Source organism: Hylobates moloch, unplaced genomic scaffold (assembly GCF_009828535.3).
Source record: "Hylobates moloch isolate HMO894 unplaced genomic scaffold, HMol_V3 SCAFFOLD_1, whole genome shotgun sequence".
Lineage (NCBI taxonomy): Eukaryota > Metazoa > Chordata > Mammalia > Primates > Hylobatidae > Hylobates > Hylobates moloch.
Genome location: NW_026652276.1, coordinates 13,227,793 through 13,254,487, shown reverse-complemented (window position 1 = coordinate 13,254,487; position 26,695 = coordinate 13,227,793). Strand labels below are relative to the sequence as shown.

Genomic DNA, 26,695 nt, shown 5'->3' with positions numbered 1-26,695 from the left:
ATAGAAAAAATTGGAAAAATGGTGTTAATACGCTATGTTGCTGTGTTCTGTTCCATGACAATAATCTGAGTATTTATGTCTGCCAAGAATAGTTATTAGCACTTTCTTGGACACAAGCATTGTGATCTAAATTAATAAGCACACATAATTTAGTCCCATATTCTCATTAATTTATAGTTTACTAATTTGGAAACAGAGACATTTTATATATAGGACCAAGAAATATGTTGCATATCCTTCTCCTTTTTTGGAGGCAACGCAATACTATAAAATATCATATTTCTCTATCATTTTTTGCCATCATTACACCACAGCAAACAGGTTGATGCAGTTAAACTTGCAAATTTCCCAGACCATGTATAATTAATCCTCTAAGAAAGATCTGAAGGAAAATAGTATAATAAATGGAAAGGAGAAGTCAATGCTATAAACATCTAATTTCATGGAATGAAATATTTCTACTTTTTAAAATAAAAGCTCTTTTATTAGTAGTACACTGTGGAAGTGATGTTGTCTCCAATTTCAAAGGAAAAGAGCGAAAAACAAAACAGAGAAAAGAAATGTAATAGCAAATTAATGGAAAAGCCATATATATAACTAACTGCAATATGTATCATAAGGGAAAGGATTGTGGATAAGAAAGCTCAGCCTCCTGAGACTTGTGTGTGATTTGACAGGGTGAATTCTGAGCTTGTGAGGTCTTGGGATTCAATTTCATGGCATGCATGAAAGTAATGCAAACCCATTCATCCTAGAAACAAAACACTTGCCATCACAGAGGCTGCCTGAGCCATGTAGACTTATTACAGTCATGTCTTTGGAGAGGTCCCTCAGCACAGCTATGTACATTTAAAGTGTGAAACTAGGGCCATTTCTAAGCTGACAAAATTTTATAAAACCAGATATTTCATTTTTCCTAGGCATATGTAATCCTCCCTCTGGTATTTCCAGGAGCTCAACTCTCAGTCTGAAGCCAATCATGTGGTTTCACCTTACAAAATTCAAAAGTGAGATTTTATTTTATTTTATTTATTTTTTGAGACAAGGTCTCACTCTGTTGCCCAGACTGGAGTGCAGTGGCGTGATCTCAGCTCTCTGCAACCTCTGCCTCCTGGGTTAAAGGGATTCTCCTGCCTCAGCCTCCCAAGTAGCTAGGATTACAGGCATGTGCCACCACACTCAGCTAATTTTTGTATTTTTAGTAGAGACAGAGTTTCACCACGTTGGCCAGGCTGCTCTTGAACTCCTGACTTCAGGTGATCTACCCATCTCAGCCTCCCAAAGTGCTGGGATTACAGGGGTGAGCCACTGTGCCCGGCCAAGAGTAGAGTTTTAATAATTGCAGTTTCCATTTCTCCATTCATTCACTTAACACATATTTAGTAAATTTCTTCCTTGTGTATGATGTAAGGCTAAGTAAAAGTTTGTCAAAAATAAAGGAGATGGACGTAATCTTTGTCTCTTGGAGCTTTTGTCTAAGGTCAGTAGGTGGGGTCGATGTTATGCAAATGATTAAAACTGTGGCAAGTAATAAAGGGAGAAGTACAAAGTATTGTAAAAACATATAGCATGAGTCCTATAGGAAGAACTAGGTAGGTTTATCAGATGTGATATTTAAGTGTCATTCTTTAGGATATATAGGATGTGGCCAGGTAAAGGTTAGGATGAAGAGTTTTGTCTGTTTGTTTTAGCAAATAGAAGAGCATGACGAAGTCCCTAAGGTGAAGAGTGGCAGGTGACCTGCAAGGTTTCATCCTCTGGAGCATTGAGGGCCACAATGGCACAAGTTGAGGCAGGCACTGAGTCTGTATTATGGAGTCTGTATAAGGAGTTACAACCCGGATTATGGTTTCAGACCATTACCGAAAGTAACAGGATACTGCTAAATTAGGTTAGGTTCTAAATTGAGAAGTATTGGAGATTAGCATTTGAAAAGGATGTACCTGACTTGTAAGTAAAGATTGGGTTGGAGGGATAAAATCGCAGGGGTGTGATGCTGGTTAGAGGCTATTGCCATAGGCAAAGTGAAAATGATGGTGGCACAGTCTAAGGTGGCGATGGCGAACACAGAAATAGTATAATCTTGTTGAGAGTTATTTGGAAGTCAGAGTCACCATGATTTAGTGATAGATTAGAAGTGAGGGTTGAAGGAGTGGGAAGAGTTAAAAGTCACTTTTACATTTCTGGCATGAGCCATGAAGTGAATGGTGGCATTATTTACTGAAATAAGTTATTCTGTAGGGAAAAGAGGAACAGATATTTGGGGAAAGACCTTAGTTTTAGACACTGAGTTTCAGGTTTCTGGAGACTTCTCAGGGGACGCATCTATAAAGTTACATATGAGCCTGGAATGTAGAAGACAGGTTTGTTCTGAAAAGAAATATTTGGGCCAGGCACAGTGGCTCATGCCTGTAATCCCAGCACTTTGGTAGGCGGAGGCAGGCAGATGACCTGAGGTGAGGAGTTCAAGACCAGGCTGGCCAACATGGAGAAACCCTGCTCTACTAAAAATACAAAAATTAGTCGGGCATGGTGGTGGGCATCCGTAATCCCAGACACTCAGGGGGAGATATCCAGATACTGAGGCAGGAGAATGAGGAATCGCTTGAACCCAGGAGGCAGAGGTTGAATTGAGCTGAGATCGTGCCACTGTATTCCAGTTTGGGTGATGGGGCGAGACTCTGTCTCAAAAAAAAAAAAAAAAAAACAAAAAAAAACAAAAGAAAGAAAAGAAGGTAAATAAAATCGTAGGAGCATATGTGCTAAAGTTACTCAGAAAAAATAAAATAAGAAGAGAATAATGCTTAGGGCTGAGCCCTGAAAAATTCCGAACGCTTTAGTGTAAAGGAGGCAGAATTAGAAAAAGGGGCTCGGACAACGGCCAGAGGAAAGTAAGGAAAAAAAGAAGAAAGTATGTCAAGAAGCAGAGTCTGCTAGTCAATGTCAAAATGTGCCCCAAAATCAGGTTAAATGGAAACTGGAAAGTGTCCATCATATTGACTGGCACAGAGGCCACCTTAGTGAAGCCATACTATGGAAGATGGGGCAGAGCCAGTGGTGGAGGTTAAAATGGACCTGGTCAGTGGGAAGGCAGAAAGTGGACAAAGTGGATGGAAATATATCTTTAGAGTGCTTAATTGTAAAAGACAGACTGGCCTTAGGACCATATATTATGAGGTGAGGGTATGGTTGCTACCATGAGTACTTGGTTTTTAAAATGAAAAGCTCGAAATATTTAATTACCTGTATGAAGGTTCCAGGGAGGAAGCATGCACTCATACCGAAGAGACATTAGATGAAGTCTTCACTGGATTGGGAGCATGAAGTTGAAGGTAGATCTGTATGTTTGGTGACAGGAAGATCTGCCTGTTAGCTTATCTTTTCCCTGGGTTTGGTGTGGGGGTGGTGGGGAAACACAATCTTCTGCTGAAAATGAAGGAGAGGAAGCCATGATGGAGGGGTGGGTGATACAAGGAAATTATAGGACATTTGCAATAGATATTCAGAGAAGAGGAATGATCTAACTGAAAAGACTTAATTAAATTGCTAGGGAAGCATTGCGAGCTCAATTCTTCCTTCCTGTCCTTCTTTCCTCTGCTCCTTATAGCACTGCAATGATTACAAAATTGAGATTACAGAAAACATCTGATAAACTTATACCAGAGTGCAAGAGACTGCTGTGGTATGTAACTTAGCCTGCTCTTTTGCTCTGATAATTTGAATTTTACTTGGGGTTTTTATTATGGGCCCTGTAAAGACTTCCAGTTGTGAAAATATCAGTCAGTCAATCTCTGAGAGAGAAATTTGGGGTGGGCGTGTCGACTAGAGTGTCTGTGGCCCAGGAATTGACACATCACATGGGCGGAATAGAAGGGGATACAGCCAGTTATTTGTGTTTCTCTTTCAAGGCCAGGTTTGTCTCCAACTATTAACACTTGAATTTTAACTAGTCTATCAGTTTACCTTCTCAGTTACTCAGTAACTCTCAGACTTGCAGTAGCAGTTGGAGAATATTTTGATGTACCAGTGTTGTAACCGAGCGAGTTACAGAGAAATGCCACACTTTGAGACTGATTCAGGAGTCCTTTATTTGCCAGCGACCGAGAGACGGCTAGTGCTCAAAATACTCTCAGCCGCAAAGAAGGGGCTAGATTTTCTTTTATACTTTGTTTTAGAAAGGGGAGGGGGAGCCTAGCTGAAGCAATCTTACAGAAGCAAAACAGGCAAAAAAGTTAAAAAGATAAATGGTTACAGGAAAACAAACAGTTCCAGGTGCAGGGGCTTTAAATCCATCACAAGGTGATAGATGCGGGGGCTGTGGGTACTATCAACCGGGCGAATTCCTGGGAACTGCGGATATAGCTTGCCACAGTATCTTATCAGTAATTGCCTTCTTGGATGTGCTGGGAGTCAGCTTGCACAAGTTAAGTACTTGTGGAAGGGGGGTGGGTAAGGGGCTGTAAATGAAGGAGCCAAAATGGAGTCTGTCTGGCTCTCTCAGCTAAGGGAGAGTCAATTCAGGTTAAAACAAGGTAGGATATCACGCCAGTGGGAGGGAGCTAGCAGAAACCTGCAGTGTGGGGTACTCTCCAAAAGGGACAAATCCTGGTGAAGTTTTGTGGAAGGAGGCCCTAGGACACCAGAGATCATTTTTATGCTAGCGGGGAGAGAGACTTAGAGACTGGAGCGTGCCACAATTTCTGAAGGTCACTCTGAGTTTTATGTGCAGGATGATGTTATTTATTATCTGACTGTTACAATTTCACATATGACCTCAGGTGTCTGATGAGAGCAATTGTGCTCTCAATTCACATTGGAGGTGGGGTTGCTAATGTAATTCCTTCAAGTGCGATGCAATTGTCATTCTGCCCAATTTTTTCCTGCCAGCTCTCTAAAGAGGAATGCTTATGGCCCTGGGAAGGGCCGACAGGAGGGAGAGGAAGCCTTTTGTCTCGCTGATTTTGTGCAGTAGGCCAAAGTCTGCATTAATCTGAGCAGGCATTTCTCAATCCAGTATCCTCAAATCTGTTTTGAAGGCTGAGTCAGGAGACTGCATGACGGTCAAGGCCAGACGCATAATTTGCAAAGCCCAGGGCAAAACAAAATATCGGATCTCCTACTCAAAAATTACTGTGTTAGGAATTTCAAGGCAGCAACAGTTGAGTTTTAAGCCAAGCGCAGGCCCCTTCTGAGTGTGGGGCTCTGTACAACTACACAAGCTACAGAAGCATGAAATTAGCTCTGATGATAGTGTCTGTTATAACTTTGCCCTGGCTTCTAAATGTAGCTTAACTTTTCATTAACTTTGACCTTAGGAAGGTCACTTAGCTCATTTAACCTGCAATTCCTCAACTGTAAATTATTAAGCACAAAGATTTATTAAGCATCTATTTTATTCAACTACTGTACTAGTCACTGTTGTATTGCTATGAGCACACACACACACACACACACAATCATTACCCTGTTGGAACTTATATAGTATCTGAAACAACTGAGAGTAATTTTAAAATTAGTAATTTAACTAAAACTAGGATGAGAGCTACAATAAAGCTACAATAAAGAAGTACTCTGAATTGTGTTATGTATTTATAGATGACCTTTAGGGAATTATAACATAACTTGAGCATAATCAATAGTCAATAGTATTGATAGAGCATAGTCAATAGTTAATAGTAAATCTTCCATTAATAGCATTACTTTACAAATATAATGCTTATTTTGTGTTAGGAATATAAAAATTATGCTATACTAACTAAGTGAATACAACTGCTAAATGAGGTAATTGTTATTAATACACTTATTTTGCAAGTGAGGAAAATGAGGAATGGGGTTATTAAATAACTTTTAAAAGACATTACCATGAATGAATGGTAGAGCTGGCTTTGATTTCAAGCCGAGTCTTGCATCCAGACATGAGAGCCTTAAATTAAGCTCTGATATTCCACCTCTTGGGACATAAAAAATGATTGCATGGTGAAAAATAAAACCAGGCAACTCTCATTAACCCTGGAGAGGAATCTGAAGATCTGGATTTTCTTTGTGTTATTCCATGGACTGCTTTGTGAGAGAGTCTCCTAACATTTTTATTCTTGTATTTCATCATTTCTCAGGCAAGGGTCCAGCTTCTCAACGTCAGGTTTGATAAAAAATGTTCCATATCTTATAGCATTTGCAAGGGAAGAAAAGCTGTAAGAAATATAACCACACATTTACTATTATACTTACCCGTCTATCATCTATTTACCTATCAATTATTTAGCTAATCACCTACTATCTTTGGTTACATAAGTGATAATTTTAGTACTGACTAAATCAGTAGTTTTCTTCAAAATATAATTAGTAATTAACTAATGAGCATTTCTTAGTAGATGTTGAAACCTGTCATTTCTCCTTAGGGTTGATTTAGCAGTTCTTCTGGCTTAGATCTTTATTCTAGATTGAATGCTTGATCAGTCCTTGGAAAACTGATACACAGTATCTTGGTAGAGATGTGATTTATAAACATAAGTTTTAATTTATTTTTTTATAATGGAGAACCACACTTGCTGTAGATTTTAGAGTGTGGGTGACAATCTCTTGAGGTCTCAAAATTGAGTCTGTGAATCTTTGCTCATCTTTAACAATCAGGACATCTCATAGGACCAGGAAAATCTGGATGGAGAATGAATTTTTACATTCTAGAGCCTGGCTTTATGAAAGAAGGGAGGTTAAGTAACCTTATCTATGCATGGGCAGTACTCATAACCTTCTAGATTGTCACCACAAAAGAATATGGAGGATGCTGCCTACTTCGTGCCAGAATATACTAAGACTTTTAAAACTCTGTTGAGTTCATTGGATGCCTAAAGTGCTACAGATAGCTCCTTAAAGCTGTACAATTTCTTTAATTTATAAAAACTCTGCTGAGTACATTGGATCCCTAAAATGCTACACATAGCTCCTTAAAGCTGTATGATTACTTTAAATAAGTTCCATGAGACCTACTGATCAGGTAACATAATTGGACTGAAATCTGAGATTTATACTGTATATTCATAACAGTTATAGTCCAAGGCAGCTGACTCAAAACCTGCAAAAATTCCAATGAAATGTTTATGTAAAAAAGGAAGTTTGACTTAATAAGAGAAATAAAAATAATTTTAATTTAAATAGAAACTATTGACATTTTGTATTGTAGCTTCTGAATACTGTCAGAATTTGAACCTGAAAATTTCCAAATGAGAGACAATGAAGAGCTTGCTATGGCCTTTAGTTAAGTTGCTCCTATAACTGAATGACGTGAACTAATCTTGAAACTTGAAATACATATAATGTCTTGGTTGATGTCAGAGAAGCATTCTAATGGATAAGACAATGCCAAGAAGAATTCTATGACAAATAGAAATGGTTGCTATCAGGGGAATGCAAGAAGGTACTCATGAGCATGCAGCCTCCTTTGTCCTGGGGATGAATTTGGAACCAACTTCAGAGCTGCCAGAGCTTATTGCTATTTGTTCAGTGCTCCATGACCAGTTCTCAACTGACCAACAAAAAGCCACATGGTATATGGATGAGTAGCTCCAAAGTGAATGGACAGGATCCTGTTTGAAAGGCCACCGCTCTGGTAGAAGAAGCTAAAAGCAAATCAGATCGGAGGCGGAACTGCATGTTATTTGTCCCTGCGTTTGTTTTTTACCAAGTCGTGGGTAGTATGGTAAGACAAGGAGAATTTGCCCTATTAAATAGAAGCTTGCATGGAGCTTGGCCCTGTGGAAATCACTGTGGGAATTTAGAGGGTGCATTAGACATGTCAATGCCCATCAGAAGAATTTCCTTCCAAGACTGGAAGATGATTAGGACCAGTTAGTAGATATCCTGATGTGCTCCCTGGAGGTGGACATCTTTGCCCACTAAATGGGTGGACATCTTTGTCCACTAAATGGGTGGACATTGGAGGGCCACAGCAATGCTGAAATGAGACATACTTCTCTTCCACACTCTGACATATAAAATGCCTATAAAAATTGTACTATTTGCCATTTGGAGAGACAAAGACTGCAAATGGCTATGGGGGAAGTTCCCTGGGTGGGAAGGCATCACACATAGCTGGCAACTGGGACTGATATTGGTAGCCCTAGGAGGCTACAGATGCGTCCTGGCAGGAGCTTAGTGTAGACTGGGCTTGTCATAGCTAGTGGTAGAGAGAAATTCTCGAAGTACTATAAAAGCACCACAGCAGAAAATATTGCACCAATTTGGACCCTTGAGTCACATTTCTTCAGACTAAGAAATAAACTTTTCAGCCCATAATGTCCAACAGTGCATAGAGAGATATCCTCCTTAGGGTAAGAGTTTGATATCGACTTGAAAAAACAAGTGGAACATTTGTTGTCTAAGAGAAAGGGAGATGAGGCAAGGAGGGGTGGCTAACTTCCCTTCGTGAGCCTATGCTTACACTCAACATGAGAGTGGCCAAGGGAAAATTCCCGAAAGATAGATTCCTCCACTTAACTGGAGGATTTAGGAAGGAGTGGTAGAAAAGAATGCTGGTATGACTATTCTTTTACCTCTTTTCCCCACATGACCTCAACTTTCCCTTTTCTTTCCTGATTTAGTGGTCTCAAGGCCAGGACTGAAACTATAGGTCCGAGAATCAGGAATATCTCTAAGAAAGAAAGTATAACTATATTGTTAAACCTTTAAGTCAGAATTTGTAAAGGCCTGAGGGGGTGAATTGTGTCTTCACCCCGTTTGGAAATATTGGAGTTGACAGTAAATGCAGTCGATTGCCCAGTGGTTAATAAAGCTCACTGGTTTTGTATGTCTATAGCCCTCCCCTATTTAAATGGAAATGGACTGAATTGGCGGGGGGCGGAGGGGGCACTTGATAGACTAGTAATGCTGTTGGAAATATGGACTAGCACAGTGGTCAAACTTAACATTCCTTCTAAAGGGTGAAAAAGTTTGGATAAAATAATTAAGTGGAGAGGAAGAACACTAGTTGAGGGTAAAGGAATTAGTAAAAGAATTATGCTCCAAGGGAAATCCAATATTACATTGCCACTCAGAGCAAGAGATAATGTTATCTCTTAGCTCAATGATACCAGATGCCTGAAAGGAGGAAGCCATGTGTTGTCAAGATCATAACTGTTCTCACAATCTGACAAATTCAAAAGAAAGCTAACGAAACTAACTGAAATCTTTGACAATACCAGTACTGATGTTCAAATGTATTGGAAAAATGAGGTAAAATCCTCCTACCCCCAGAACATACTAGTTTTTGTAAATGTTGGACATGTGCTGCTTGGCTGTAAGAGAGCATTGGCTGGTTTAGCTAAAAGTTTGGCCTTGGAGCCCAGCACAGTGGCTTGTGCCTGTAATCCCAGATACGTGGGAGGATTATCTGAAACCGGTAGTTTGAGACCAGCCTGGGCAATGTAGTGAGATTCTGTCTTCAAAATAATAATTTTAAAATTAGGTGGGTGAGGTAACGTGCACCTGTGATTCCAGCTACTCAGGAGGCTGAGGTGGGAGGATGTCTTGAGCCCAGGAGTTTGAGGCTGTAGTGACTATGATCGCACCACTGTACTCCAGCCTGGGAAACAAAGTGAGATGCTATCTCATCTCTTATTAAAAAAAAAAATAAAAAGTTTGGCCTTGTCAGTGTGCCAAAGAGGAGGTCAGGCTTTTGCCCTTGGCTTCTGGAAAGTAATGTATATTATATCTGATACGGATATCTTTGTATCGGATAGGATGGGGGCTTGCCACACTAGGTCTGAGGATACACCATACCCAACAGTCTCAGGGTAGAGCTGTCCATATCGGAAAGATTAGCCATGGGATTAGACTGCAAGGGCTTTGGGTCAACCAGTATCAGTAACCTAGTTGCTGAGTTGACCATGGGAGTAATCAATCAATCAGTTATGCCAATGTAACAAATCCCTAACAAAAAACTCTGGCCACCAGAACTTTGCATTTGGAACTCTCCTATACCTTGTCCTCTGTGTCTCTCTCTTCCCCTGGCTGGTTTTAACGTATCCTATCTCTGTAATATACGATAGCCATAAATAGAATAGCTTTCAATGAGATCTGTGAAAACTTCTAGTGAATTACCAGAACTGAGGGTGGTTTGGGGCACCTCTAAACTTGTGGTTGATGTCGGAAGTGAGAGAGGTCTTGTGTGGAGACGGCGACCTCAGATTTTACAGCTGTGCTGACTGCGAGTGTAAGAAAAAGATAAAAATAGGAATCTCATAGACAAGAGACATAGTAAATAAGGTCCCAAATATGATCTGAAAACGAAAGCAGTATATGCTTAAAATGTTGATGCAAAGTTACAAGTATCTTTTAATGAGATAAATACATCTTAATTAAATAAGAAGTAACAAAACACACAAAAATGAATAAACTCTAATAAACACTAATGCCAATAGGTGATCTGAATATATTTTTTCTAATTTTTAGCTTCTATATTTTCATTCTTTAAATTTTATTTCATAGCTTATTTATATACAAAATCAAATTTTCAATGGTTTTAATCTTTAAAATAGTTTTTCTAATTTAAATTGTATCTTTGAACTTTTAAAAAGCTTTTCAGTTTTGTTTTAAAAATATATTTGATCTTTGAATTATATGTTATATATATATTTCAACATTTTACACAATATTACATAATAAAAATTTCTCATTGTTTTAAAAAATTCTTTTGTCTGTTCCCTTATAGGATTGTTTGTCTAAACCTTCAAAAAAAGAAAAAAAAAAAACTGTGTTTCTCATTGATGTATACAGAAAGGACATCTTATGACCAGAGAGCCACAGTACTTTGGAACTTGAGTGTTCTTTTTTTTTTTTCCATATATTTGCTATTTGCTTTTGACATTTGCTTGTGCCAAAGAAAGCCTTTTCCACCTTTAATCACCATGATAATTTGGTTTCCTTTCCAATCTCTGTCCACTGGTGTATGCTACACTTAGGCTAAAAAATATATTGCGCACCCTTGACTACACTGTAATACTGCACTCAGCATGGACGTGAAGCTCGGCAGGGACATTATAAGTATCATATGCCGGGATGGTCATTTCCTTTATTCCTGGTGTTCAGCATCTTTTATAAGGCAGACTTAAGAAAACAGAAACATAAATCATGAAACTTGAATCTCTTGTAATAAAGAAGGCAAGACTATCTTCGGTCTCAAAAGGTAGAAAAAGTATTTTTTACATTCCTAATCTGCTATCAATGTCTTTTATGAAGCAATTTTCCATGTGAAATGAGACAGGGAAATAGAACCATGAGTTTCCTTGTTTGTGTGTTCTGAGCCCCTGGTGTTACATTGGGTTTTTCTGAATAGTTTTTACGGCCAATTTAGCAGTTTCTCATCTAGGCAGCATGTTTTCTTTTTGTTTTGTTTTATGGTTAATAAATCCTCAGGGTTCGTAGTGTTCGTCTATAAGAAAATAGCCAACGTGCTTGTTCCAGGGGAGTAGTGTTAATAGACAGTTAGAGAAAATATAAACAAACAGAAAAGTGGACAGATATAAACTGAGGCTTTTAAATATTTTTAGCAATATGATTTTTCTTTTGTACTTTTTTTTCTGCAAACAGAGCATCAACTAATCTCCAGAGCAGTTGTGTTCACAACTGCAAATCAGTATATTTTAAAATAACAAATATACTCATGTACTACATAATACACTCCAGGCAGGAGGCAAAAAAAGATGATTTAAAAGAACTGAAACAGTGGGTACTGAAACAGCTAGTCACAACACGAACAATGTGAGAATCCGTGACAAATATCACAGGGATCTTTAGAAACATCACACAATTTTTAATCATTTCTACATGCCTCAAGGAATTAAGGACTTTGAGAATATCTGAGATCATGCACATGATCTGTCTGGCTTCAGAAAGACACGGTGGGCTAGCACCACAATTCACCAAATCACACATAATATTGCGTTATTGCCATGTAACTTCTGGGGCTTCTCTCTCTCTCTCTCTCTCTCTCTGTGTGTGTGTGTGTGTGTGTGTCTGTGTGTGCACATGTTCCAATATTCTACAAAATATCTAAACACAAGATCATTTGGTTTTCCATTTAAAAACTATTTGGGGCTGGGCACAGTGGCTCACTGTGTAATCTCAGCACTTCGGGAAGCAAAAGTGGGTGGATTATTTGAGCCCAGGAGTTCCAGATCATCATGGGAAACATGGAAAAACCCTGTCTCTCCAGAAAACCAAAACAACAACCACAAAAACAACCCAAAAAAACCCCACCAAAACCAATATACACCAATTCAAATGCCATTACTCACTGCAGCAAATTCCAATATAAACTGGCATGTATTCAGGCAAGAAAATGTTCAGGAAAATGCAGATTATTAGAAGGGATCATCTGCTAAGAACGCAACAGCATTTTATAGCAATACAGCATCTATAAGTGTGTGAGAACCAGATAATTTTTGGAAAAAAAACAGAAATATAAATGCTAAAAAAGTCAGCTCTTTAAGACAATCTTACAAGCATGCCCAGAATATGAATTTTTCTTTTCAGAAAAAAAAAAAAATGAGGATCCATGGTTTTCTCTAGTGTGAGTGAAGAAGAAAGGTAAGTAGGGAAAAAAAAAGCTAGAGGGATGGGAAGCAGCTAAATGGGAAGCCCTACTGGTTGAACATGTGTTCTTTGTTTTTGCCAGTAGAGTCTAGGGGGTAAAGGAGTGAGAGGACTCTGTGTGGCAGCATAGCCAATTTAGTGCAGACATCTCACACAGCAGGAGGTCCTAAACCTCATATCACCAACAGTTCGGGTGAGAGGGTAGCCTTGGAGCTGCAGAGGTTTGTGTGACTTCAGCATGGGCTGAACAGGGCTAATGCAGGAATAATAATTGATTTAAAAATACATGCTTTTTGCCATTGAGGATGAAACAAATACCTTCTTAGGATGACAAATTGCAAGTAAGAAATTGCAAAGGCAATGCCTGAAAATAAAATAACAATAGTTTCAATTATCAATGGAGAGGAATTGAAACTATAAAGAAGAATTAGGTTTTTCTAAAATAACCAGAAAAGTCTTGTAGTCAGCTAGACAAGAACAAATACTACTACCATTATTACTATTACTCTTTTTGTTGATAATGTATTAGTCTGTTCTCACATTGCTATAAAAAAATATCTGAGACTGGGTAATTTATAAAGAAAAGAGGTTTAATTGGCTCACAGACTTATAGGCTATACAACAAATATGGCAGCATCTGCTCAGCTTCTTGGGGAGCCTCAGGAAACTTATAAGCATGGCAGAAGGCTAAGGGGGAGCAGGCACTTTTACATGGCCAGAGCAGGAGGAGAGAAAGGGAGGTGCCACATACTTTTAAACAATCAGATCTTATGAGAACTCACTCACTATCACAAGAACAGCATCAAAAGGATGGCGCTAAACCATGTATGAGAAGCCCACCCCCATGAGCCAATCACCTCCCACCAGGTCCCTCCTCCAACACTGGGGATTACATTTCAACATGAGATTTGAGTGGGGACACAGATCCAAACCATATAAATATACATCTAGAAGGCAACCAATACCATTGAAAACCACCACGGAGTCTAGCGTTTGACACAGAAAAGTAGCAATACCAAGCCTGAAATTAAACATGGTTAGAAAAGCAAGCTATTTCCTGTGTGATCAGGAGACAGGAGTTTGAGGAAGATTACATTAGATCTTAACTTGACAGTAAATTCTGAGAAAGAGAGAGCAGCCTCTGACATCCCAGAAAAATAAGTCTTGGTGTTGTTAGGAGCCGGCCCGGTGCTAACAGCTATATCATGTTGTTCTCCTTTTGGAGATAAATTATTTCACAAAACACCAACATCAGACAAGGTCACTCTGCAACTGTGATGAAGTAAGACACAAAAGAAGACCCCCATCATAATTTTTTTCTGAGTACAAACAAAAATCAAACAAAAATTTCTGAGTACAAACAAAAAGGTCTCTTAATGGTACCAATCACCAAAATACCGAGTATCAGTCTCCCCCAGCTGATATGAGGAACTGCTCTCTCTTTACGATTACGCTATAGCCTTGTTGTAGTCTGTCCTCTTCTAGGTAATATTTGCTGAGATACTCTTCCATAGAATTTTCCGTTTTCTGACAGTATCTAATCTACAACCAATTCTTGGCTTCTTGAACTGTCTCCAGGATGACCTAATGCCCTCCAGTCTGAATCCCAAGGGCCAATCTGATATAACTCTTTTTTTAGAAAGGCTCACTCTCTCGGTGAGATGCCCCAAGGTATTCCATGATGTGGAGTCTCTCTCACTTCAAGAAATAAGAAACCATCTTGTTGACTCCAGGTGTGTTCCAGGTGGTCTTTGTCTAGAGGTGCATAGTTGACTGTCCTACGCTAAACCCTGTGTGTAGCCTTTAGAGTGAGGAAGATGGTACCATCCAGTATGGAGGCATCACTTGTGAAAGGGAGTTTTTTTCCTTCGCTGCTATTAAGACAGGCTAGCATATAGCAAGTCCTCGATACGTCTTTGTAAAAAGAATGAAGTAGCTTTCAGTCAACTGGCTTTCCCAGAATGTAAATAACTTGAAAGTGCTCAGCAAGGAGCCAGACACATACAGTGCATACAACTAACAATAACTCTTACTTCAATTGGGCTTAATGCAACTATAGTTGTACAGATATGTAGGTTAACTGTACTCTATACTTGAGTACAGTTAGTTAAGACACAACCATCTGCTTTTAATCTCTGCAATCAATTACTTTATATCCAAAATTTCAAGTCCTTCAACTCCTCAACTCCTTCAACACATTGCAAAATTGTGCTTTAGCGCTGAGAGTTTCAGATCTTTTTATACAGCTCCAATCATATCATCCTACCCAGTATTTATTTATTTATTTATTTATTTATTTATTTATTTATTTATTTATTTTTAGAGATGAGGTTTCACCACGTTGGCCAGGCTGGTCTCAAACTCCTGACCTCAGGTGATCCACCTGCCTCAGCCTCTCAAAGTGCTGTGATTACAAGCATGAGTCACTGTGCCCAGCCTCATCTTACTGAGTATTTTCTAACCATTTAGGATTCTGTGTCATTAAGCTCACTTTTCTTTGCACTTGAAATTGCCTTTATCCTCTTCTTGGTTAGGCTAAAGAAATCCTACTTATAATTGCCTTGCCTGCTTAAAGTAGAATAAATGCTTTCCTTTCCTTAAAGTAGAATAAACCATTCCTACTTCTCTGCACTGAGAAAATTATATTTATATATTTTTTGTATCACTAAACATGCTGTGTTATAGCTGTTTTATGACAATTTATCACTCTCTGCCATGCCAAGTTCATACAGAAGGTAATGAATCTACTCACCTTTCTATCTCTAGAAGTTTGGTGCCATGTTTCCGTTAAATACATGGTAAATAAATAAATTTGTGGCCTCCCTTATTTTTAACTTCAACTCTATATACTACCTCCTTCCTCAGACATTTAATAATTCCCCTGTTGCAGAATGAAATCTATACCTCTTCACCTAAAATCCAAGTTTATGTAAAATGTTACCATTAATCGTTTTTAATTGATGTATTCCTTTACTTCTCTAGATGGACAATTTAATTCTATGAAATTGGGTTCAGCATATTGACTTAGTCTTTATTTCCTTTTTTCACTCTCAGAATGTTTTCTCCTCCTTCTACCTAGCTAAGACCTACTCACTCTAAACTCCTGAATAAATTACTAATTGTAACATTAATTGGTATAATGAATGGTGACTTTCCTATTGGTATATACCAGTTAGTGTCTCTTGAATCCCAAGGGCCTTACACATTGTAGATACTTAATACATGGCTGATGGAAATGATATTGGTGGCAGTGCATAGGAGGGAGCCCTGTAGATGATGAGAAGAAGCTTCTACACAATCTCTTTAAGCCAGGAGCTACCCTCCCAAGAATGAAATGAAACAGAGTAGGAGATTGGCAGGAAAGGCAAATAGTCCCTGTCAGACATCAACTAGTGATGATGAGGCTGTCATCTCAAGAAGCTCCGTGGATTTTCTAACAATGTATCATTATCTTCCCAGACACTGAAGTTTGAGTTTTGATTAGAAAAATTTCATAGGTAGATTTAGAAATATAAGTTATTCTAGGTAGATATTCTTTTTTAACATCTTGTGTCTGCAATCTCATAACAACTAGTCCTCCTCCCTAGCTGAAAACTAGTCTTTTAAAATATTGCTGGCATGATTATCTTGGATTACTTGTCACTAGACCTTCACAAAATATGTCTATTTTAAGGCAGTACTGATCATGATGGCCTTTGTTCTCCACCTCCACCCCACCACCACAGAGGAGTCTGCAGATTAGTAGGGGATGATTCTTCAGAGAGATAGCATCCCATCTCAGGAACACAAAATTTCTCTGAAATGTCTTTGCACACCATTCGACTTATTTGAAAACTTCTTTCTCTAATTTTCTCTAGTCCTGAAGATTTGGAAAATTTAAATAAATCATATATTCATTGTTTTGAATCCGTTTAGGATTTTAACATTTAAAGGGAGGAATTCAATGAAAACAATATTATCTAAAGCATTATGATTATCCCTAAGAGAATTCCTACAAAGGATGACAGCAAAGACAAAAAAAGCATTCACTACACACTACCAAAAATGGCAACAGTTCAATAAGTGCAAAAACAAACACAATTGGAAAAAGAAAGAAGAGATTTATCCTGATGGGGATGGGTAAAACTTCATGGAGAAGATTTTCAATAGGATCTAGATTGATTAGTTCTTGATAAATAGTGATTTAAGAGAGAGAGAGACTCCAAGTAAAAGTTCTGAAAATCAAATTCAAGAAAGCAAAAATAGTGTTTTGAGAAAAAAAGTCATCATGGTATATGTAAAGTTTGATCTTTCAACTATGAACTAATAAGACTTCTATATGATCTATCATATTTCCTTTGTTAGCATGTTTGATAAAAAACTGAGTTACGTTTTGGATTCCATTACATTATCTATCCTCAGCCCCTGATTTCTTTATCATAGCTTTTTCTTCATTTCTTTTATTTCTTTGATTTTCATTTCATCCTGCATTAATGTAGTTGCACTATATTTGTGCTTTTTTCTATTATCAGCTTTATGAAATGATGTTATATAAATAGGAATGTTGAAAAAAAATAATAAATTTATTTAAAGTAAGTTATAGAGATTTGTGCAAGAAAGAAAACTGGGGAAATGGAAGATGGTTCCAAAATGTGATAGCTTTGAATGTCACGTGAGAGAAAAAAAAAGGTTTTATGGGTAAAGAAGAACAATTACATTTTTAGTTGTAGTAAAATATCATAAGCATAGTTATGCATTGTGAAGGCAGTAGTAAAAGAGATGAGAGGTTGGAGGAAGATTAAACACAGTCAGGTAAGCAGCAATGAAGTGCTTGAAATAGTTTACTTACTTTTAAACAAGGAATTCATACAACTCAATAGGAAAACAAAACAAAACAGAAAACTAATAATCTGTCTACAAAATGGGAAAAGGACCTGAAAAGACATTTTTTTCCCAAAAGAAGATATACATATGACTAACAAATGTATGCAAAGGTGCTCTGCTTCACTAATGATCCGGGAAATGCAATCGAAACCACTATATCACCTCACACTTGTCAGTATGTCTATTACCAAAAAGATGAAAGATAACAGTTGTTGATGAGGATGTGGAGAAGGGGGTTTCCTTGCACACGCTGTTGGTGATAATGTAAATTGTTATAGACATTATGAAAACCAGTATAGAAGTTTCTCAAAAAATTAAAAATAGAACTATCATGTGATTCAGCAATCCCACTTCTGGGTATATATTTTAAAACATTGATATCAGGATTTCAAAACCAAAGTAACTAGGACCAACAGGGAGTAAGAGAAAAGTAGAAAGTAAAGACCCAGTTAAAGAAAACCAGAAACTTTGTGCATATACTCTACACTAGTCCTTGAACTACATGTGTATCAGGTAGATTGGAAGCTATTTTAAATAATATTTGAGCTGTTATCACCACAGACAAGAGACAATAACCACTTTGAGTCTAACCAAACTTATTGTGCACTAAAGTAAAATATCGTCATCACTTTTTGGATAACTCTGCGAATCTAGAGTCCCCACAACATAGTATTTCAATGTTTATAATACAAACCAAATTTATGCAACATGAGAGACAAATGTATGGATGATTATCAAGAGAAAGGACAATAAACTGGACCTGGCCCTAAGATTACCCTGAATTTTGAATTATCTGAAATGGACTATTTATGAGTTATTATGAATAAAGGTAAAAATGACTGTAATTAATTTAAAAATAGGAAACCTCAACAAACAAAAAAATTTTAAAGAATCCAATTATAATTTGCTAATTAAAAAAAGTCTGAAATAAAGTAGTTTAGTACATGAGATTAAGGGCTGAATGATTATGACAGAGGAGAGCTGTGAAGTTGAAGATGGATTTTAAAAATCAATTCTGAAGAATACAGAAGTTAAATTTTACAAAATAAACAGAGCCACAAGGACCTGTGGGAAAATATAAATACTGTAACAATTAAAGTTTAGTGAGACAGAATATATTCTAAGGAAAATACAGCTAGACATATAAGCAAACTGCAGAAAAGTAAAGATAAAGATAAAATTAAGAAAGTAGCTAAAAAGAAAGTCATGAAAGTAGGCAGAGAAAAACAAAACATTTCAAACAAAGAAAGAACAATTCCAAATTAAAATGACAATGGAGTCTTTATCAGAAGTCAAGAATGACAGAAGAGAATGGAACACCATTTTGGAGGTACATAAAGAAAAAATATAAAGGTCAAAGAAGGAGAACTTTCAGATCACTATATACAGTATTTAAACCTGTAAAATGAAAGAGATGAAGAGTGATGATGCTTCATTAGTACAATTCAGAGAAATTATCCACCAGGCAAATGAAGAGTCTTAGAGTGATGAATGCCCATTAGAGGAGTCATATATTGGATAGGAATGCTTTGGCTCCATTAAACACATTGTGCTCAGTCATCGGCTGAGTAACTCAGAGAGAGCTGCAATAAATTTATGGTGTATCCTGAACTTGCAGCAGCTGGAAATTGAAAGCTCTCTCAATTTCATTGCAGTAAATTCTTTCTTAAAAGACATCTAGGCAGCACATTCTCATTACTGCCACAATATGAATCAGAGAATTATATCTCATAATAGCATGTTAATTATTAAAGGCTTGTATCCATTCAAAAATGAAGTTTCCCTTGACAAGTATTTACTTTAAAGAGTGTATTCATGGCCAGGTGCAGTGGCTCATGCCTGTAATCCCAGCACTTTGGGAGGCTGAGGTGGGCGGATCACAAGGTAAGGAGATCAAGACCATCCTGGCTAACATGGTGAAACCCCATCTCTATTAAAACTAAAAAAAATTAGCCAGGTGTGGTGGCAAGCACCTGTAGTCCCAGCTACTTGGGAGGCTGAGGCAGGAGAATGGCGTGAACCCGGGAGGCGGAGCTTGCAGTGAGCCGAGATCACACCACTGCACTCCAGCCTGGGTGACAGAGCCAGACTCGGTCTCAAAAAAAAAAAGAGTGTTGTCAATATATAAACTCATATAACAAATTACCCCAAAATGTATTAGTTTAATGACAACCATGTTATTTACTTTCAATACTGTGGCTTAGTAAATTTGGCTGGGCTCAGCTGGGTGGCTTTCTGTTGATCTTACTTGGGACAACCATATGGCTGCAGTTATTTGATGGCTCAAGTGGAGCTCTATGATCTATGGTGCCTCACACTAATATCTGGGTCATCTTTCTCTTGTAATACCTGGCTTCTCTAAAAGGTCTTTCAAGTAATCAAGCTGTAATCAGCAAACGCTCTTCAAGTTTCTTCTTGTTTTACATTTGCTGATGTTTCACTAACCAAAGTAAGACACATGGGCAAAGCCCAGAGTCAATAAAGGCAAACTACACTTGTGCTGGAATAGAGAAAAGCAAGATCCACTGGGGGCCACTACTGTGACAATCCACCACAGTTACTGTATCTTAGAATTAAAAAAAGGAAAAGCAAACATGTTTAATTTTTGCATTGTAGTAATTAAAAATATTATGCTTTTATTGGCCAGAACAGTTTATTTTTAACATAAGAATTTAGAAATATTGGCAATATCTTATCCTGTAATTCCAGGTATTAACCTATTGCTGATATTATATTATTTGTCCTTAAATGAACAAAGTTCCTGTGTTTCTAAGCATATCACTATAAAAATGTATCAAAACAAGGACAAAAGTTTGATTAGAAGGAGCAAAAGAAAAAAATCAACAGAGTAGACAGACAACCTGCAGGATGTGGGGAAATATTTGAAACCTATGCATCTGACAGAGGACAGATATTTAGAATTCACAAGGAACTAAAACAACTCAAAAACCAACAAATAGCCCCATTAAAATGCGGAGAAAATACATGAATAGATTTTTTCAAAAGAAGACATACAAATGGCCAACAAGCATCCTAAAAAATTGCTCAACATTACTAATCATCAGAGAAATGCAAATTAAAACCACAATGAGATGCGGTCTTACATCAGTCAGAATGATTATTTTAAAAAGTCAAAATATAACAGATGTTGGTAGGGGCATGGAGAAAAGGGAACACTTACACACTGCTAGTGGGAATGTAAATTAATACAGTCTTCATGGAAAACAATATGGAGATTTCTCAAAGAACTAAAAATAGAACTACCCTTCAATCCAGCAATCCCACTACTAGGTATCTACCTAAAAAAAAAAATCATTATATTCAAAAGATACCTGCACTTGTATGTTTATTGCAGCACTATTCACAATAGGAAAGAGATAGAATTAAGTATCCATCAACAGACAACAGAATAAAGAAAATGTAGTATAAATGTATATACCATGGCATACTATTGAGCCATAAAAAAAAATAAAATCTTCTATTTTGCAGCAACATGGATGGAACTGATAACCATTATCTTAAGTGAAACAAACAGAAACCAGAAAGTCAAATACCACAAGTTCTCACATACAAGTGGGAGCTAAATAACATGTACACATGAACATAGAGTGTGGACTGATAGTCACTGGAGACTGGGAAGGATGGGAGGGTGGAAGGGGGTGGGGGATGAGAAATGACTTAATGGGTCCAATGTACACTATTCAGGTGATGGTTACACTTCAAGTCCAGACTTCACCACTTTGCAATATGCCCACATAACAAGATTGCACTTGTACCCCATATATTTATAAAAATTTAAAACAAAAAGATTGAGTAGGAGAGACTCAGTTAAGCTTCCTCAGAGAAGCTTCCCCATATTCATTAACACTTTTAAACAGAAGGTATCTATTTTTAAATGTTAATTTCTGGATGTGAGTCTAACCTGCTGACCTGAGCTTATGTTTTGAACCCCTATCCATCATTCAAATATCCACTGAAATTACTAAAGGATTACATTGCGGGAGAAATCACATCTCTAAGAAACCAGGGAAAGATATATCTTTATGCCTGAAAAATCATTGAATTTAACAAAGACACAGTGTAGGTGAACCCATGGTACACTGCTGAGAAAGGAAGAGTCATCCTTAAGAACCATGGAAGGAGCCACATGGACTCACCAAAGCCCCCTCCTGTAGAGTTCTAGGCACTGGATAGTGGATAGACACATGGACGTTACCGGAAAGTAAATCTTGACCTTTTCATAATTTCTAAGATATATGCAATGGATGGAGACCACAGAGCTGATTGTTTTAATGCAGAACAAAAATGATAAACTGAAAATGATAGTTTGCTACCTAAGGAAAGTGCACTGAAAACAAATTGACTCCAAATGAGTACATGTAAGTTAGATAAAGGGCTTAAGAATGAGAGGGAGGAGGGAGGTGTTGGTGTATCTTTTTTTTTTTTTTTTTTTTGAGACAGAGTCTCGCTCTGTCGCCCAGGCTGGAGTGCAGTGGCGCAATCTCGGCTCACTGCAAGCTCCGCCTCCCGGGTTCACGCCATTCTCCTGCCTCGGCTTCTCCGAGTAGCTGGGACCACAGGCGCCCGCCACCACGCCCGGCCAATTTTTTGTATTTTTAGTAGAGACGGGGTTTCACCGTGGTCTCGATCTCCTGACCTCGTGATCCGCCCGCCTCGGCCTCCCAAAGTGCTGGGATTACAAGCGTGAGCCACCGCGCCCGGCCTGGTGTATCTTTTGACTCTGATTCCTTTCGAGGGAAATTGTGAGTCTCTTGTATACAAGAACTTTATGAAAGCCTCTTATAATTTTAACATGCCTGCTGGTTATATTGGGTATATGTTATTACATCTCTCACTTAAATGTTTGCCGAAGTAGTGAGGTAACTCAGGGAGAAAACATTTCATTCTCCTGTTTAGTTTTTCTAGCTTGCTTCTCATTTCTTCTTAATAAATTTGAACAATCCTGGTTTTTAATATACACGTATCATATCTCAGAAAGAAGGCTAGTCTTCAAAATTATCCTCACAATAGCCAAGAGGAATATAATATTTATGAATTTTGCTTTGTAAAATTGAAGTATTACAAAGCATAAAATACAATTTTTTAAGTTATTTTCAAATATTTATTATTAATTATTTAATATTACTTTTAATAATAATATTAAAAATACTGCCTATTAGAAATGGCTCTATAGAACAAGAATAATTGCCAAAGTTGTATGAACAAATCGAATTCACACTTTTACGTCATACCTAGAAAATAACCTGTTTTACTCTCTTTCTTTGCCTTGCCCACTTGCTGTCGTTGTTGGTGGTAGTTTGCTTGTTTTTAATATCCCTTTCTTATTTCTCATGCTTTCAGAGACAAATAATTTTTAAAATATTCAAATCATCATTTGAATATTCATTTGACTATTTTTAAGCAACATATGGCCTGAGCTCAGAGACTATTTCTCTACTAAATCATTCTGTTCTAAATGATTTGCATGTAGTATCTCATGTATCTTAACAATACTCCAAAATAAAAATATTATCCCTATTGCATAGATGAAAGCATTTCTGGACATGTTCACAATGCCAGTGAAAAAAAGAGTAAGGATTTGAGGCCGAAATTCTCTAACCACATTGTTTTATAAACCACGAAATCAGACACAGAGTCAATTAGTTACAGATCTTCCCAATTTAAAGCTATCGTCACAATTTTAGATGTTGACACAACAGATTCCACTATTTCCTCTATGTAAAGCTGCCACAAAAATCCCAACTCAGGATGAGAAAATGAGATTTGAGGAAGAAACACATTATATTTCATAATCCATACAGTTTCTGTGGGTGTAATTTCTCCCTGCCCCCCATTTTCCCCTTCTGGATTGACCACAACCACAAAGTTATGTGGTATTTAATATAGAGCTCAGGCACTATGGAGAAGCCTAAGGTGATTCTAAGCATTCTAAAGTCGGCTGGCATCATTGTGAAAAATTGATTTGGGGAGGGTGGATAAAAGCCCTAAACACTGTGCTGGAATGACTGAGAAATAAACCAACTGTTTCACAAATTCCTCCAGCTAAACTGTGAGCTGCTGGGCCACCATCATCTGCACCTGTGGACTAGGTGTGATTGGTTCCCAGAGAACAACAAAAATGCCAACTTTGTAATTTCCAGGTTCAAAACATGCCACGGGATATACAACAGAACATACCAGCAAAGGCATGCAAAGGCACAGAGAGCAACCTGCTGTGTCCACCTGAGCTTACTGTGGTGTGGAGCCAGGGGGCTTTGCAGCAGGGACTGCAGGTGGACAAGCAGGGAATGAGAAAAGAATGTTGGAGAGACTTCTGCCTGATCCCACAGCAAGGAAATTGGATTGACTTGTACGAATTGCCCTTTGCCTACCCGGGCTTGTTACTATGAACATGTATCATATGACAAGGCATGTGATAAAATTTAAGATTAAATCTATCCAATGTAACAAATATTGTGGAAAAAAATGAAAACACAAGCCAGCAACATTTGAGCACCTTCCCAGCCCATTGCTGAATTACCAATGGATCCCCTTGTGCCTATGTCCTCATTTGTAGAAGAGACACTTCTAACCTTATCCTACTCCCAGACACAATGTGGCAATTCAATTATGCAGACTGAACCACACAGAAGTCAAGCTTCTCTTCCTTCTGGCAGTTTTTCTTCTATTTTCTCAGAACCTTAAAGCTGAGAGTATAAAAAAAAAATGAGATACGGGTCATGCATAATCATTTTATCTTCCTAGGGGTTGTCCTAAGTATGTACTCATCATAAGTCATAATATAATGAGATCATCTCTGGAACTTTCTATCTAAGGATGATGGGAAATGTAACAAAGTCGCAGGCTTATTAAAATAATTGTTAATTCTATCTGGGGCAAATTATGTACGTTTGGGTACAAACTCGGGAATTTATCAAAAGTACTCATAGTCTGTTTTCCTTAGAAGGATGTGGAAATGGACACTTCTCTCTCTTTAAGAATATCAACTACCCAAGAGCCATTTGCATAACTTCATTGTTTACACAGTCATCACACTTCCTGAGCAGCCACGTATCTCAGAGGCTGCTCCAGGCATAGCAGAAAAAAAATCAGGAATCAAAACGCAAAGTCCTGTCATCATGATAGAAAATAAGCAAAATAAATAGGTAAAATATAGAGTATTTTAGAATATAAGTGACATGAAGAAAAATTAAGTACAAAAGAAGTGGGAGGATTGGTCACAACTTTAAATAAGTACCCTCAGAAGGTTCCACCTGGGTGGAACACGAAGGCAGGAACAAGGGTGTCTGGGAGAAGGCTGTTCCACACAGAGGGAACTGCAAATGCAAAGGCTCAGAGTTGTGTTGTCTGCAGCAGTCCTGCTCTGGCAGTGGGGCATGCTGGCTTCCCACCTCATCATGTCCACCCTCCCATGCACCATGCTCTTCTCTGATCCACCATCTTCTGTCTAGACCCTTCTTTTTTCCCAAATACTTGCCACTATTAGCTCACACAAGCTGGGAAAGTCTCCCTCCGGTCCCTGCCCCAGCCACCAAGATGCCCTCCCTGGGAGAAACCAGTGTTACAAAGGTGATGGGAGTGTCCTTCAACAGATATTTTGTCCACACTTGAGGTTATGCTTATAAATATTTCCTCCTATTTTACACAAAGAGAATCCTTTTGTACAAACTGTTCTGTTTGTTGCTTTTGTTAAGAAGTTATGTTTTAGAGTTTTAATTTTACCAAAACTTATGTAATAGAAATGTTGCAGGTTCTTTCTTTTATACAGAAGCTGCGTTTTTTAAATGTAATCATTCTTGATCCCATTTCTGTAACTTTTACTATATGCCTATATAATGTGTATAAGCTTAAGCCATAATACTGAAGTGAAAGTCACATCATATTGTTGTTGTTGTTGTTGTTGCTGCTGTTTTAAATAAAACTAAAACCTCACTAGGGTTAGAAAATTGTTCAATCCCAATCATGTTTGGCAAGGGGAGGTTCCTTCCTTTCCCTGGCATTGCCTGGGAACCCTAGAGGATTACAGATGTGAAGGTGGTGGGAGACTTTGCCTTGTGTCCACGGCGGTGGGCATTGTGCTGCATACATAGTTGTTAGCAGCACCAGGCATCCTACTTTCCTTGGTCCTGGGCACTCAGCCTTTCAACCGCAGATCCCTTCCCCGGTGACGAGAACTTAGAGAATTTAGAGCCATAGGCATCCCCAAACTCATTTAACCCCTTAAGCAAGAGTGCTGTATGCAAGAGGGACATGGTTTATTTTTTTAAACCATTATTATTTTTACCACGCTTTCATCAAAAATACCAAAAGCCAGGTTTGTTTATCTTGTCACTTCACGTTCTACAGCCCTGGAGCCTTCACCTTTCTTGGATCATCCTTGCTAATGTCCCTCAGTGGGTATAAAACACAAAGCTGTTTCCTAACTTGCCTCCCACACTGCACGATCCTCCCTGCATGTGTCAGAAGTCTCCAGAAGTAATTCAATAACACAGAAGCTTAGGCTGTTCTGTTATTTCCCATATCACAAAGGAAACTAGCAAGAAGCCATTTTTCTATATGTCCTATTAAGTAGAAGCTTCAGGTGGTAGAATAATCATAATCTAGGCTAAGCCTTGGACCTCAGTCATGCTTCACACTGTGTCTGCCTTCTGCTGACTCTATTGTGTTATGTTTCAAAGGTTCTGAATAGATTGTTCCAGAGTCTCTGGAGTTAAAAAAAAATTAAATCATGGACTCCTGAGGTATCAGGTTTTGATTCTCTTTGAGCACAGCATCCATCTGCCCCACAGTATTCAAGATTCCTGCCCTATCACAACACCCTCAAGAAGCAGCCAGAACAACAAAGTCGTTCGGCAATTTCCTTAAACTTTAGAAGGATTTGTCTGAAATGGGGAAAACATATCACCTATGAAAAAAGTTATTTCTATTTTTGACAAGGACTTTTCCAATTTATTTTAAATTTATAACAGTATTTCTGTATTGTTTTAAATTAACTTTAGCGAAACATAATTGTAGTAGTTTGGATAATGACCCTCAGGCTAAAAGTTCTGAATCCCTGGGTCCTGTCAATATTGGCTTATATGTCAAAGACTTTGCAAATATGTCAGTGATCTTGATGTTGGAAGATGATCCTGGGTTATCCATTTGAGGCTTAAATGTAGTCACAGGTATCCTTACCTGTCAGAGGGAGATTTGATCACACATAAAAAGAAATGTAAAAATA

At 37.9% G+C, this 26,695-nt stretch overlaps 1 long non-coding RNA gene across 2 annotated transcripts in view; it reads right to left on the bottom strand.

The window, feature by feature from the left end:
- Positions 1-26,695, bottom strand: part of LOC131384621 (uncharacterized) — a 265,923-nt gene that overhangs the window by 6,359 nt on the left and 232,869 nt on the right. The window contains exon 7 of one of the 2 annotated variants that reach the window (XR_009215657.1): positions 3,244-3,426. This is a non-coding gene — a long non-coding RNA (uncharacterized LOC131384621). The remainder of the gene's footprint in view (positions 1-3,243; positions 3,427-26,695) is intronic. The other variant, XR_009215662.1, reaches the window with a different exon arrangement.